Source organism: Ptychodera flava (genome assembly GCF_041260155.1).
Source record: "Ptychodera flava strain L36383 chromosome 3 unlocalized genomic scaffold, AS_Pfla_20210202 Scaffold_27__1_contigs__length_13241970_pilon, whole genome shotgun sequence".
Classification (NCBI taxonomy): Eukaryota; Metazoa; Hemichordata; class Enteropneusta; family Ptychoderidae; genus Ptychodera; species Ptychodera flava.
In genome coordinates, this window is record NW_027248281.1 from 4,782,227 (window position 1) to 4,794,972 (window position 12,746).

A 12,746-nucleotide genomic window follows, 5' to 3' on the forward strand; every position below is an offset into this window, starting at 1 on the left:
TGATTTAATATATCTGTAAAGTGACATGGCATTTTACACGGCTTAATTAACAGAAAGCAGTATGATAAAGTGCTACTCTTAAACTTCAATACCAAAAACAAAATCGCAGCTATCAGGCTGGTATGCTTTATCATGTTTTAAATACACCTGTATATGCATTGAAAATGTGTTTGGTCAAGATTTGGGAGAAATATAAGTTGAGGTGATGCTGTTTACACAGGATTTTAACCCTTGAAATCGATTAGTCAACTAAATTGTATTTATACTTTCTATCAAAATCGAAAACTTCATTCTTGTGATCTCAACGGAATGTATACGTGTCCCTGGATCAGAACAACTCTCTAACGACTGCCCTCTATCAAAAGAATTAAACGATCAACTCCTTGAAGTGATAAGCTTTAAAATCAAATTGCAATGGATGTCCAAGTACAAGACTCTAAGGCGTAATGTTAGAAAAACTTGAGATGATATTATGAAGAAGGCAAGTTCAAGATTTTATCTATTCATGACGTCATGGCTGGGATAAGTTGAACTCGGCAACTCTATGAAACCTCGCTTCCAAATTCACGATCAAAAACCTGCTTGCCAATGGCGTCTAACACGTTTTCAAGACCTTTGGAGATACACAGATCGTCGCAACAACTTGGCGATCGCTCTTGCGATATCACGGGTATATTTGTCACTTTTTCCAAACAATGAAATCCTGAAGTAAGAAGAAGGAGAAGTAACATTACAGCCAACGCATTGAATCAATATCTTCAGCTTCCTCTTTCTGCTGTCCATTCTTTGAGTTCAGTGTTTGACTTCAGGCTTGAATATTGTCTTGGTAATGATCTACTGCAGTGTTGTGTAACCCCAGTATTATTGAGTCAAAAGAAATTCCAGAGGTTTGAATGTTGACACATTGTGGCACTAAGCAGATGCCCTGCCCAAATGTCTAGTACGTCATTTCCTACCTACACACTCAACATGCATGACTTAAAGTGATTGCAACACCCCCTTTCATTTTCTGATAAATGATCATGATAAATTATCATGATACTTCCTAGGTGCACCTTCTGAGTTCAAAATATGTCTCTTGTCTAAATTATGTTATTTATCGGCCTTGTATAATATCTTACAATGTTAGGATAGAAACTTACAGCGATGAGAATATAAAGAGGATGGCATCGTCACGAAAAGCATACAATTGCACACTGGTATTGGCGTGGAAAGTAAATATGATTTGAATTCATAATATTGGCGACACATTCCCACATTCCCAATGCATTTATCTTTTACGTGCAATTTTCTTTTCCTTGTTCCTGCAAAACTTTCGTAATAGTTTTCAATTGGTTGGTTGATCAACTCTACATATGTTTATAAAATCTGTAGGTTATTTTTGTAATTCAGTGTGGCTAGCTCTGTTTGCCTGGTATGGACGACAACCACAGATACTTGTTACTGGATTTGCTGCAGTGTCATTGCACAGCTATGACGTCAGAAAGCACCACACCTTTCTTATTCTAACAGTTTATTCCTGTTATCTTTAAGAAGAAAACATTAACAAATTTTGCTTTGTATACTGAACCGCCCCTTCACATTAGATTCAATCAAGTGGTCATCGTGTTCATGATTCAGCGAAATGTCTGCTATGATGTATTGATTACCAGGAAAGAGAGGTGATGTATGACTTCCATTGAAAAACTGACAACAACATAATTGTACATCATCAATACAGCCATAAGCTTGGCAATAGTCATAGTTATATTTTACACATTTTATGCGTCAAACTCGTCCTCTTTTGTCTGCCTTACAGCTGTTAATGTTTGTAGAGATAAAGCGATGATTTTTTGTGATCAGGACACGAACAATATGACAAACACACATTTGGCAGTTTTTGGTTGTCACCAATAGCGCGATTTTGTAAATATCGATTGTATTGATCAGTCGATTCATATTGTGCGCGTAATAACATATTTCTCTTCGAGTTAACCAAAAGACTGAAAGGTTCACATCTTACTCTCGTGAAGGCGATAAAACGATTGTTGAATGTCGGGAGAGTTTTATTTTAGTACAAATCTGACTATACAAGGCTTGCATTGTTTCAGATGTATTTTTGATGTGAGTAAAGAATAACTGAGCACCGTGCGAACGAGTCAAGTTTTAAAAGCACCAAACACGTCACCCATATATATCTATAATATTTGTTAATAGGTTTTCTAAAGCTTGTCAGGCGTTCGATTTTATGACAGACAATTACTCAAAATACGAAAGTTTCTAATCACAACTATCCACAATCACTGCCAACAATTTTTACTGTGACCAAATATGATGTACATTCTTCATGCTAACACACAGTTCTATATTCACCGAGGACTGAGGTTGCTTTGTCTGTCAGATTTTCTGAAGTTTTCAGAGGATACAACATAATTAAACGCCTCTTTCACTCTATCTGGTTGAAAGGAAACTGAACACGACATGTTTTGTTTGTTAATTTTGTAAAGTCCGTATCAGCCCGTTATATAAATTTACTGTTAACTATAAAAGCTTGCTTATACATGTATGACAATTACCAGACTCTGAGATAGGTGGGTATTTAGGAAGGGATGAGGAAATTCAAGGTAAGTAGGTCGGTAGATAGATAGATAGATAGATAGATAGATAGATAGATAGATAGATAGATAGATAGATAGATAGATAGATAGATAGATAGATAGATAGATAGAGGACAGACATGCAGGCAAACACACAGACATTGCCACATCATAGACAAACTACACTGTAACGTAAAACGCCATTTTTATTATGATAAAGCTTAACACTGTCCCTACATACTAATATTCAAATAATTGTAAGTATACAATTATCTACTACACGCACCGTCAACATTTCGAGAAATATCCCAGAATATATATAAAAACTATTCCAATTTTCTCTAATATTAAATGTAAATATATGCGCGCATGTTCTATATATGATCTGGCGGCAGTAGATTTAGAACATATACATGCAATTGTTCATCTCACAGCTGAATGTTTGGCAGTGAACTACCAATGTAAATATTAAAATGCAAATGATACAAATCTTTAATTTGCGCAACATAATGCCCTCTTATTTCATCCGGAAAAGTAAAACGGATGGAGTAATCCTAAATGGCACCCGTTGACACATACAACAGAAATTAATTACCTTACAACACTACTACATGCCTTGCGAGTTGTACATTATCTAGGGTATAAACAAACGTCTGAGAGAGTCGACTGGGGTTCTGAGGATTCAGAAATTCGACCTCTCCTTGACATGTGAAATTTCTAAGGCAACAATTGAATTAGAGTAAGCTGGTATGTAATAAAAAGATCTTAGTGTCATAATGAATACAAACATTGCATTTGCGTTGTCTCAGTCAATCTTCAACACCTGCGACTTTTACTTCCCCTTTGTCGCCGTCCTTGTTTTGTTTTCCGAGATTGATCTCTTTTCTTCTTGCCTGCCAAAGTGAATGTAAGGATTTTCCATCTTTAATATGTTGCATAGAAGTAAACCTTAATATTGCTCTTATTAACTGTTCAAACACTATATGACCGCCAGGATTGGGGTACAATTGTGAACCCTTTATGGTGGCAGCTTTTTAAAGTCTGTGAAAATAACCCTTTAGGTAGAGCATCCCAGATGTACATAGCACTGTTCCAAAGTGATATCAACGAGCATGCGCATACAGCACCGAATATCAAAAGAAAGCAGAGTACGTGTAACAGATATGAACAATATCACTGGATGTGGTTGGAGTCAAATGTCTTAGATACTAGCTGAATGAAAGCAAGAGCCCTGAATGAACTTCAGTAGAAATTATAAGCAGTCCATTAAATCTATATCAGAAAGATACTCAAAATGATTTCACATAACTTTACCTGAGGAAGGTTTTATCTCAACCTGTATGGATGCATTGTCGGAGAATTTCATACCATCATCTTCGGCGTCGCATGAAATATGTAAATCCTGTGTTTCTTCATGTCCAGTCTGGCAACAAAGTCAGTTCACTTATTAGATCCATTCTACTCCCACTGATTTCTTCCTCAGAATTGATAATCATATAATTCGGTTCGTCCTCGAATTCGTTTCCGTTGACGATGCTCCATCGAATTTCAGTGTTACGATAGACGCTGCTGGCATTACATACAAATATGCTAGGTTTGTTTTGGATGCTAATCTGACTGGCAGAAGCAGAGGACTGTCCAAAAGCCTTGGCATATAAGGAAATTTTGTCTGAAAGTAACAAACATACATCAGTCGACAGGATTAATATTGTGATGATTAAGGAAGGTGATTGTGACGACAAAAACCATAGAAATCGCGATGATAACGACTGCGACGATGAAAAGCAAAACGAAACTTTATATAATTCTATAATTTGTAGAAAGTACATAGCTGCCTTTTCAGTCAAAGATCAATCCCATTGACGTCTTTTATTTTGAACAATTATAGACTTTAATGTTTATGTAGACACATTAGAGCAAATCGACTTCTGAGATGTCAGTTGAAAAAAGCAGTTCACCTGTTTCTGTTTTAGAATGCACCGTACATACCCTGTGTCTACATTCTTAATCTGCCAGCAATGTTTGAGGACTAAGTAACTGCACTGGCATGCCAAAGCATCTCTTATTTATCGATATACTGAAGTTATTTTTCATCATAATCGGGTAGTCAAAGCATCCCGTATAATTGACCGTTAATAGCTTTTGTATTTCAAATGTTAAAGATATATCGTTTTAATTGCACTATTTACGATATACTTTCAAAAGTGCATCTACTGTTACGTCATGGAATGAGCCCTGTGAAAACCTGGAAGTTAGCTGCCAAAACTACAGTTTGTGTGCTCTTGTTTTGTAGCCAGTACTCTTTTTACATAGACCGAGAATTCAGTTTTTACCACGAAGTAAGCAATGAGAATTTCTGGCATCGTGAAACTCAGATATCTGTAAATTGTGGTAATTAACTTGTCTGGTACCAAATTTATATTGCAGTGATTCATTGATTTCACTTCTTGACCACGCAAAATTAAGTCATTATTGCAAACAAAGTACCCAGTGTCATCATTAATTGTTTTGAATTGTTGTATATAAATTTGAATACTTACTGATTACATTGAGGGAGACATAATAGTGCTCAGATATATATCCAGTGTCGTCTATTGGCTCTTTCAATCTGAATACAACCAGGCATGAGTATTTGCCTACATCGTCATCGGTAAATGGACCCTCAATTGTCAGCGATCCTTCCTCTGTAGCACTATATTTGGGATGTACCACGCCAACGACGTTGAAGTCGACAATCGTGACTAATGTGACCGTGAAGAGAGGATTGTTTGGGTTTACTATTCTCCAGTCAATCGTCACTCTTGTGTATTCTAATTCTGGAGTGTCATATATGCATCGTAGTGTAACAGTTTCGTCATCGTTTCTGATCGTCTCCTGGTGATCCGTGACTTTGGCAGCATACATCGGCGTTGATAGTACGGCAAATAATACTATTGTGACCAAATAGACAAGAAATACTTGCTTATGAATGAATCGGAAGGATATGTTTTGTTGTTTAAAATAACTGCAACGAATGCACTGTGGTGTAAAGTCACTCTGTCCGTTGATATGGCGACACAAAATGGACACAAATGCCTTCTCTACATATCCGTCTGTCAACGCAAATCGGACATATGTACGTTCTCTCCCTCCTCTCTCTCTCTCTCTCTCTCTCTCTCTCTCTCTCTCTCTCTCTCTCTCTCTCTCTCTCTCTCTCTCTCTCTCTCTCTCTCTCTCTCTCTCATGCACACTCTCAAATTTCAAAATATTGATATGCACATTGGTGTTTCCGAAGACAGAGAATCGACAAAATTCATAAAGCAGATTAAAAGACGAAGTTTACGCTGTCATATTTAAATGTACCGACAAGCTTTTATTTACGTTTAGTTTCAGGTCGTTTTGAATAAACCCTTCAACTTCTCTGTTATAAATCAGTCAAGGCAAGACAACATAGTGTTACACAATACATGTCGTAAAGTCGGAAAATCTAAGTGATCCTTTCATAGACTACCTATAAAAATCTTTGAAGGAATCTATTATAAACAGAGTGGCGCTGGACGTTTACCAGAACAATTCTGATAGAGATTAAAATTACGATGATTGCTATAAGGATACCGCCGAAAATATCTGAGTGTCTGACTCAGTGATTTTTTACAAATTCTTCAAATAAATTTGAGAATGAAGCTAATGAGCAGGGGAGCAATATTTGAACACAAAAGTTGACCAACTATCACTGATATCTTCCACACTTATTTTCAAAAAATCGCTTACTTCTTGTGGAGTGACGCCAATATGACTAATGGAGTTGTCAATTGAAATGCTTGTCATAAGAAGTTGAAGTCGTAAGTTCTGCTTTTTTGACGTATCGGTTACACAGTGTAAACATTCACAAGCGTTCAAATTTGTTTTGTCTTTGTTTTTATCATAGACCACACAATGTCTACTATACAACATTTGTATTCGGATCAAGTAATTCGTGATTGACTTTGACATTGAGCTTACCATTGTATTACCACCAACATCAATGCTATCAATTTGAGAATGTGTTCAAGAGGTGATTTTCAATTTTGATGAGAGACAGCTTGTCTATATAACACGAGAAATGTAAAGTAAAGCGTTGATATATAGATTTTTTCAATTTTACAAAAAATTTGAGATAAAGTTTTCAAAGAAGTTCGCCCATTTGAAACTTTTATGGAGTTCAATACGTTTCAATCTGATTAAAATCAGATGTAGAGTACGGCGACGTCTCTGTACTTGCGCGGTTTTCTCTTGCTGTCGCCTCTCACTACATCTGACCAACTCCCATAGAAGGTCGCGTTCAAATCTCGCGCTCTGGCCAGAACAGCCGACCTATCAGAAAGCGCCTTACAGAGAACAATAGGTATGACTCGCAAGCGCTGGCATGCATATCACGAAAATCAAAATGGCATTAAAGTGTGTAACCGAGCCATCCACCCAGTTGTAAACACTGGCGAACGGAGAATTTTAAAATCGCCTGTCTGTAATTTTAATGTTGAAACATGCCTTTCATTAATAACTGTGCAAACGGAAATCACGCGGACAGACTTTTGAGACCAGCCGTGGGTACGATGCTGTGTGTTCCCGGCGTAAAATACGGCCTACCTCTACAGCCCTGCCTACCCTCATAGGAATACACAGCAATATCGGTACGCTGTCCTGATTTGGACCGCGCACGACAAGCTACCTTTTCTGACTACCTTCGGCCGAATAACTCATTAGATAACTCTGAATAACTCTGTAGTTAACGCCATTATATACGATCTTCAAGATATAGCCTGTTCCTGGACTACTGACCGACCTTGAATCGCTGGTAAACTGTTAACGGTTTGGGGCGAGAGCAAATTTTTGAATAGAAGAGAGGTCGGCCAGGGGGATAATTCCGAGAACTCGGCCAGCTGGAGAAGTCAGCGAGTAGGCGAACTCGGCCAGTAGGAGCATGGTTATATGATGAGACTACAGTGTTCTTCTATTTTCTAGGTTTCGCCAAGGTTACAATGTGAAAGCAATGCCAATACCGGGTGCCAATATCATTCATGAGCGTGATGTTTGCAAACTTCCTTCCTTGCTTCAACGCTAACTAGTACAAAATGACATCGGCCGCATGCCGCACAGTGTGCGTGTGGTACATCTTGTTTTGCTTTCCATTAATTAAACCTACGATTTACTCCCGTCAAACCATAACCTAGAACGTTATTCATCCAACGATCAACGTCGTCGTCATTACTGCCAATTTGTACCTCTCGATCGTACGCTCGACTCGCAATCTGCTACATCAAAATACTAAAATTGGCGTGCGTATAAAAGCATCTGTTGATTGTGAAGAGAAAATGTACGCAATTATATGTAAGTGGCCGACCTCTCCCACTGGCCGAGCTGGTCGCCGCGGGCACTGGCCTAGCCCTGCGTACAGGTTTGTGCGTTCCCGGCGTACATTGGCTGGTCCCCGCCTCAGTGACAAGCACAAAGAGGCAGGTAACGGGAAACCGCCATGTATCGAATTACCGAAATCTGATTGGTTTAATCATGGGGCGCTGTCATTGGCTGTTCAATTTTACTCTGAAGTAAAGCTAAAATTATCACAGCGAACGTGGCTAGAATTAATCGAGGATTTAATTAACATTCTTACAAGTTTTGAAATATTGGCAGGTACCAGACTAGACTAAAAAGCACGCGATAAAAAATGATGCACTATGTGCGGGCATGCGCAATTAACAACTTCCGGGAGACCAAAAACTGTCTCATTTCAAAATGGCGGTTTGCCGGTATCTGCGTCTTACTACGTGCTGCGTCTAGTCAAGTCACGTGAGACGCAGTGATCAGCGAAGGCGTACACAGACGTCTGACATGTACGCAGGACTTGCACTGGCCGACCCCTCTGGTTCAAATTTTGTTGCAGTCTGTGAGTGAGCGATTGAGTGACTAGGATAGGCATACATCGGAATCGAGCTGCTTTCGGCCGAAAGTAGTTAGAAAAGGTAGTTTTTCGTGCGCGGTCCAAATCGGGACTGCGGTCGCTGCTGTGTATTTTCCGCCTATCAGCAGGGCTGTGGTACATATGGTGGGAGCATGCCGTAGATTAGCCCTGCGTACGATGCTGTGTGTTCCGCTACAGCTAATAGCCCCGCTCACCACAGCCCTGCAAAGACCCGTACGTAGAGTTGGTGACTTCAAATCCATTTTTGGACTTGACGTAAAAAGCCAAATTACTGCCGAAATTCAGCGTTCTTGGGCCCAAGTCGTATCCCTGCCTACCTCAGCTACTCGATCGCTTCCAAAAATGCCAGTCTTTTATTCTTTTTTCGTAAATAACCGTCGATGTCGGCAACTCTCTCACTAGCCCTGCGTACGTACGCAGTGTACGCTGTGTATTCCCTGTGTGCGTTCCTAAACACACAGCGTACACTGCGTACGTACGCAGGGCTAGCGAGAGAGTTGCCGACATCGACGGTTATTTACGAAAAAGAATAAAAGACTGGCATTTTTGGAAGCGATCGAGTAGCTGAGGTAGGCAGGGATACGACTTGGGCGCAAGAACGCTGAATTTCGGCAGTAATTTGGCTTTTACGTCAAGTCCAAAAATGGATTTTAAGTCACCAACTCTACGTACGGGTCTTTGCAGGGCTGTGGTGAGCGGGGCTATTGGCTGTAGCGGAACACACAGCATCGTACGCAGGGCTAGCCGTAGATACGCGGGAACACACAACATCGTACGCAGTGCATACAGTGAGCAGCGCCCAGTGAACGACTTTGGCTGCTCAGCTCTACTGTTTAATACTTAAAAACTCCAGTACAATGTGTACAAGACAGCTGATGAGCGGCCGAAAATTTCTAGACTGGAATTTGAAAGTGCGTCGTGTTGTGTACTTCTCGCTGTAGATTTTGAACAACGATCAGATGTTTACAGCGATAAAAGCAAGAAGGGAACACGACATTGCATCGACGCACTGGACCTCGCGATCGCGTAACGTGCAATCTGATTGGCTGCTTCAGAGCGCGAGATTTGAACGCGACCTTCTATGGGAGTTGGTCAGATGTAGTGAGAGGCGACAGCAAGAGAAAACCGCGCAAGTACAGAGACGTCGCCGTACTCTACATCTGATTTTAATCAGATTGGAGAATACATTTCTGCATTCCATTCATTATAGACACCAGCACAGTTACATAAACAACAGAACACTATATTATTTCAAAGAATGAACGTATGAACTAATTTGGGATAATCGGATTTTCAAATTTTTGAAATTTCTTAAAAATATTAGGTGTTACGTAGCTTAATGTTGCGATATTTAAAATTATTCATTCAAACAAGTGAGTAACTTGAAAATAAAGTAGATGAGCGTATATGTACAGCTTAAAACGACCTCACTTCACCATCCAATTATCCCAAATTAGTTCCAATCGTGTTAATGGCTTGTCACTTACCACAGATATTACATGTTGCACAGAAAGTCAGCTCTCTGATGTACATCTTGCTACTCTCGTGCATCAAGTGTTTGCCAATATCAAAGACTTCTCTCTGCCGGTACGATTCTGTGGTCGGACAGATTATTGTATGCAGTCAATCGTATACGAACCACTGCATTTATAAGCATGGGGCAACGCCTTGATACGTGGGTGATTGTTAAACTATCAATGATTGACAGGGCTTTCCACGCATCTGTGAGTAACAAAGACAAGTATCATCAAGAAACAAAAGAATTAGTATGGAAGTAGTTAAGGTCAATGATTTCATGCAGTATTGATTGTAACAAAGGCAACGCTATTGAATGTCACAGAGAGACATAAACTTTAAAGATACTGACTGAGGTCAAGGACAAATATTTGATTACTTCCATGTTATTTTGGCAGTTTTCCGTAGAGAGGTACTCTTTGTGACAAATAGGGAAGTCTTAAGAAAAGAAACGACCACTTATCCAACGCTTATTTCTTTTGTTTTCGTCATTGGTGAACTTTCAAAGCACATCACCTCTTATGGTGTGCGTGTCACTTAACGGTGATCGTCTTTACTTGCCTTGTTTTGCAACTTCTTAATGGAATTTTAAGATTGAAAACATACCTCAGACGTTAGACGTCAAGTTCATGAACAGATCACATCAACATAATCATAAACCATCAAATGATTGGAATGAGAGTTTCCCTCATTGATGGATATGGCTGTCTTTCGCTTACTCAAATATGGGCACACTCACTCAGACCAAGAAGTCTTGTTGTCCTTCAAATACTGACAATACTGACATGTCACTTGCTGCAAGACAAGTTCTCCTTCCTGTGAATTTCTAAAAAATTGTTCATTGATGAATCGCACTTGAAGCCAAAGACGCCACTTTTTACAGCCTCACATTGCTATAATTTACAAACACGCACCTTATCCTCGGTACCAAGTTCTAAGGTAATGAACTAGCAATAAACACCATGTAAATAACTGGTGTTTTCAAATTGACTATATACAAGAACATAAACGAAAAAGATGGATTTAGTTTTATTTCTTTTGTGCGCATATCCGATCTTTTAAGTTAATAGATTAAAATTCTGAGTTCGACATATGATTAAAATGTGACACTTCAAGTTCTTTTTTACAACACGACACTGTACACGTGATTAAATTTAACTTTGTACGTCATATACGTCACGCCCCATTATCATTTCCCGTAATTTCCCAAAAGAGCCCATAAATAGTTCGGGAAATCCCTCGAATGGAAAACGAACAAAACACAGTAAAACGACGTTCAAGATGGATTAATTGCTCCAAATATTTTACTAAAGAAGCCGGGATACTCTGCAAGATAAGACAAGAACAATCATTAGAGGCTGTAATATGAATGGAAGTTTGTGTCTCCATTTTAAGTCAGAAAATTTCAATACAGGCATATGGATATTGACATGAAGCGATGGTGGACGTACCGAAGAAGTGAACTCAAATATATGTAAAAGTTGTAAAAGCTCAGAACAATCTCCAAAAATACAATGGTAATTTAAAGGCTTATTATAGGGGCAGCCCGTTGATGTGAAATTTGATTTGCAGATTTGAAAGAAAAGTATTTCGCTTTGTTTAATTGTACGTTTAAATATGAATATTCCAACGATATTAACACGATTGGAACTAATTCGGCATAATTGGATCTTCATATTTTTCAAATTTCTCAAAAGTGTTAGCTGCCTTGTAGCTATATTTTGCAATATTACAAATTTCTCATAAAAACGATTCTGTTACTTAAAAGAAAAGCAGATGAGCTTACATTTGCAGATGTAAGCGACATTGCTTCGCCATCTAGTTATGCCAATTAGTTCCAATCGTGTTTATTTTAAAATAGTAACTTTGCGTAAAATGTGAAAACTAACGTGAACACAGTAAAACATCACGACAAAGTCGCCTACTTACTCTTCTTGTACCGTGATGTATGAAGCCAAAACTTCCTTTAGCCCCTTTTTCGCAGACTGAAGAGGTACCTGGAATGAGGAGGATGCGACACACCTTGGATTCTGAGAAGAACCTATATATATAGCACATGTTCAACAAAACCGTGTATGGATGACTGTTAGTATCTTGAAATGCCTAGTATCAAACCACATCGTGCATAAACGTAGGAGTTTCAGGTAAAGAAAATTATATACAATGACAGTAAAGGCCATATATAACAAGCAGAACATATATATAAATATGTGTTTTACTTCCACATCGTCCAATTTATGGAGTAAGTTTTAATATAAAAGTATCAAATATTTACTTTATGTTCGACCTCCCATTCATTCAACCCAATAAAAATGAGTATTAGTTCGTATTTTTTATCACAACTTTTATTGAATCAGAAATCTATTAAAAATAGCAAAAGAAAATGTAAAATTATAAGGAATTATACTTCATAAAATCTACTTACTAATAACGACGGAAGTTTTTAGTAAGAACAGCAAAACTAAGGATAATGACCTTCGTCGCCTTGAGCGCTATTTCCTGGGTATTTTATCACATGTCAAACTGGCCTTTATTTGTAATAATGTCAAATTAGTCGGGTTAAGTTTGTTTCTCTCACTTCTTCTTTCTTCTTCTGTGGTAAAACCCATGGTGTGGGCCGCCGTCATGTTGTACTTTTCGGTATCAGTCTGACCTACGCCACTGCATAAAAACGCTATAATACTTACTGTATTAGCATGAATTATTGCCTGTATTTT

The 12,746-nt window shown here is 38.6% G+C and overlaps 1 long non-coding RNA gene across 1 annotated transcript; it reads right to left on the reverse strand.

Moving 5' to 3' along the window:
* Positions 1-2,764: 2,764 nt before the first annotated feature.
* On the reverse strand, positions 2,765-3,998 carry LOC139126281 (uncharacterized). The gene is made up of 2 exons (XR_011550513.1): positions 3,891-3,998; positions 2,765-3,469 (listed from the first exon to the last, which is right to left on the reverse strand). It is a non-coding gene; the product is annotated as an uncharacterized lncRNA (long non-coding RNA).
* Positions 3,999-12,746: the final 8,748 nt, after the last annotated feature.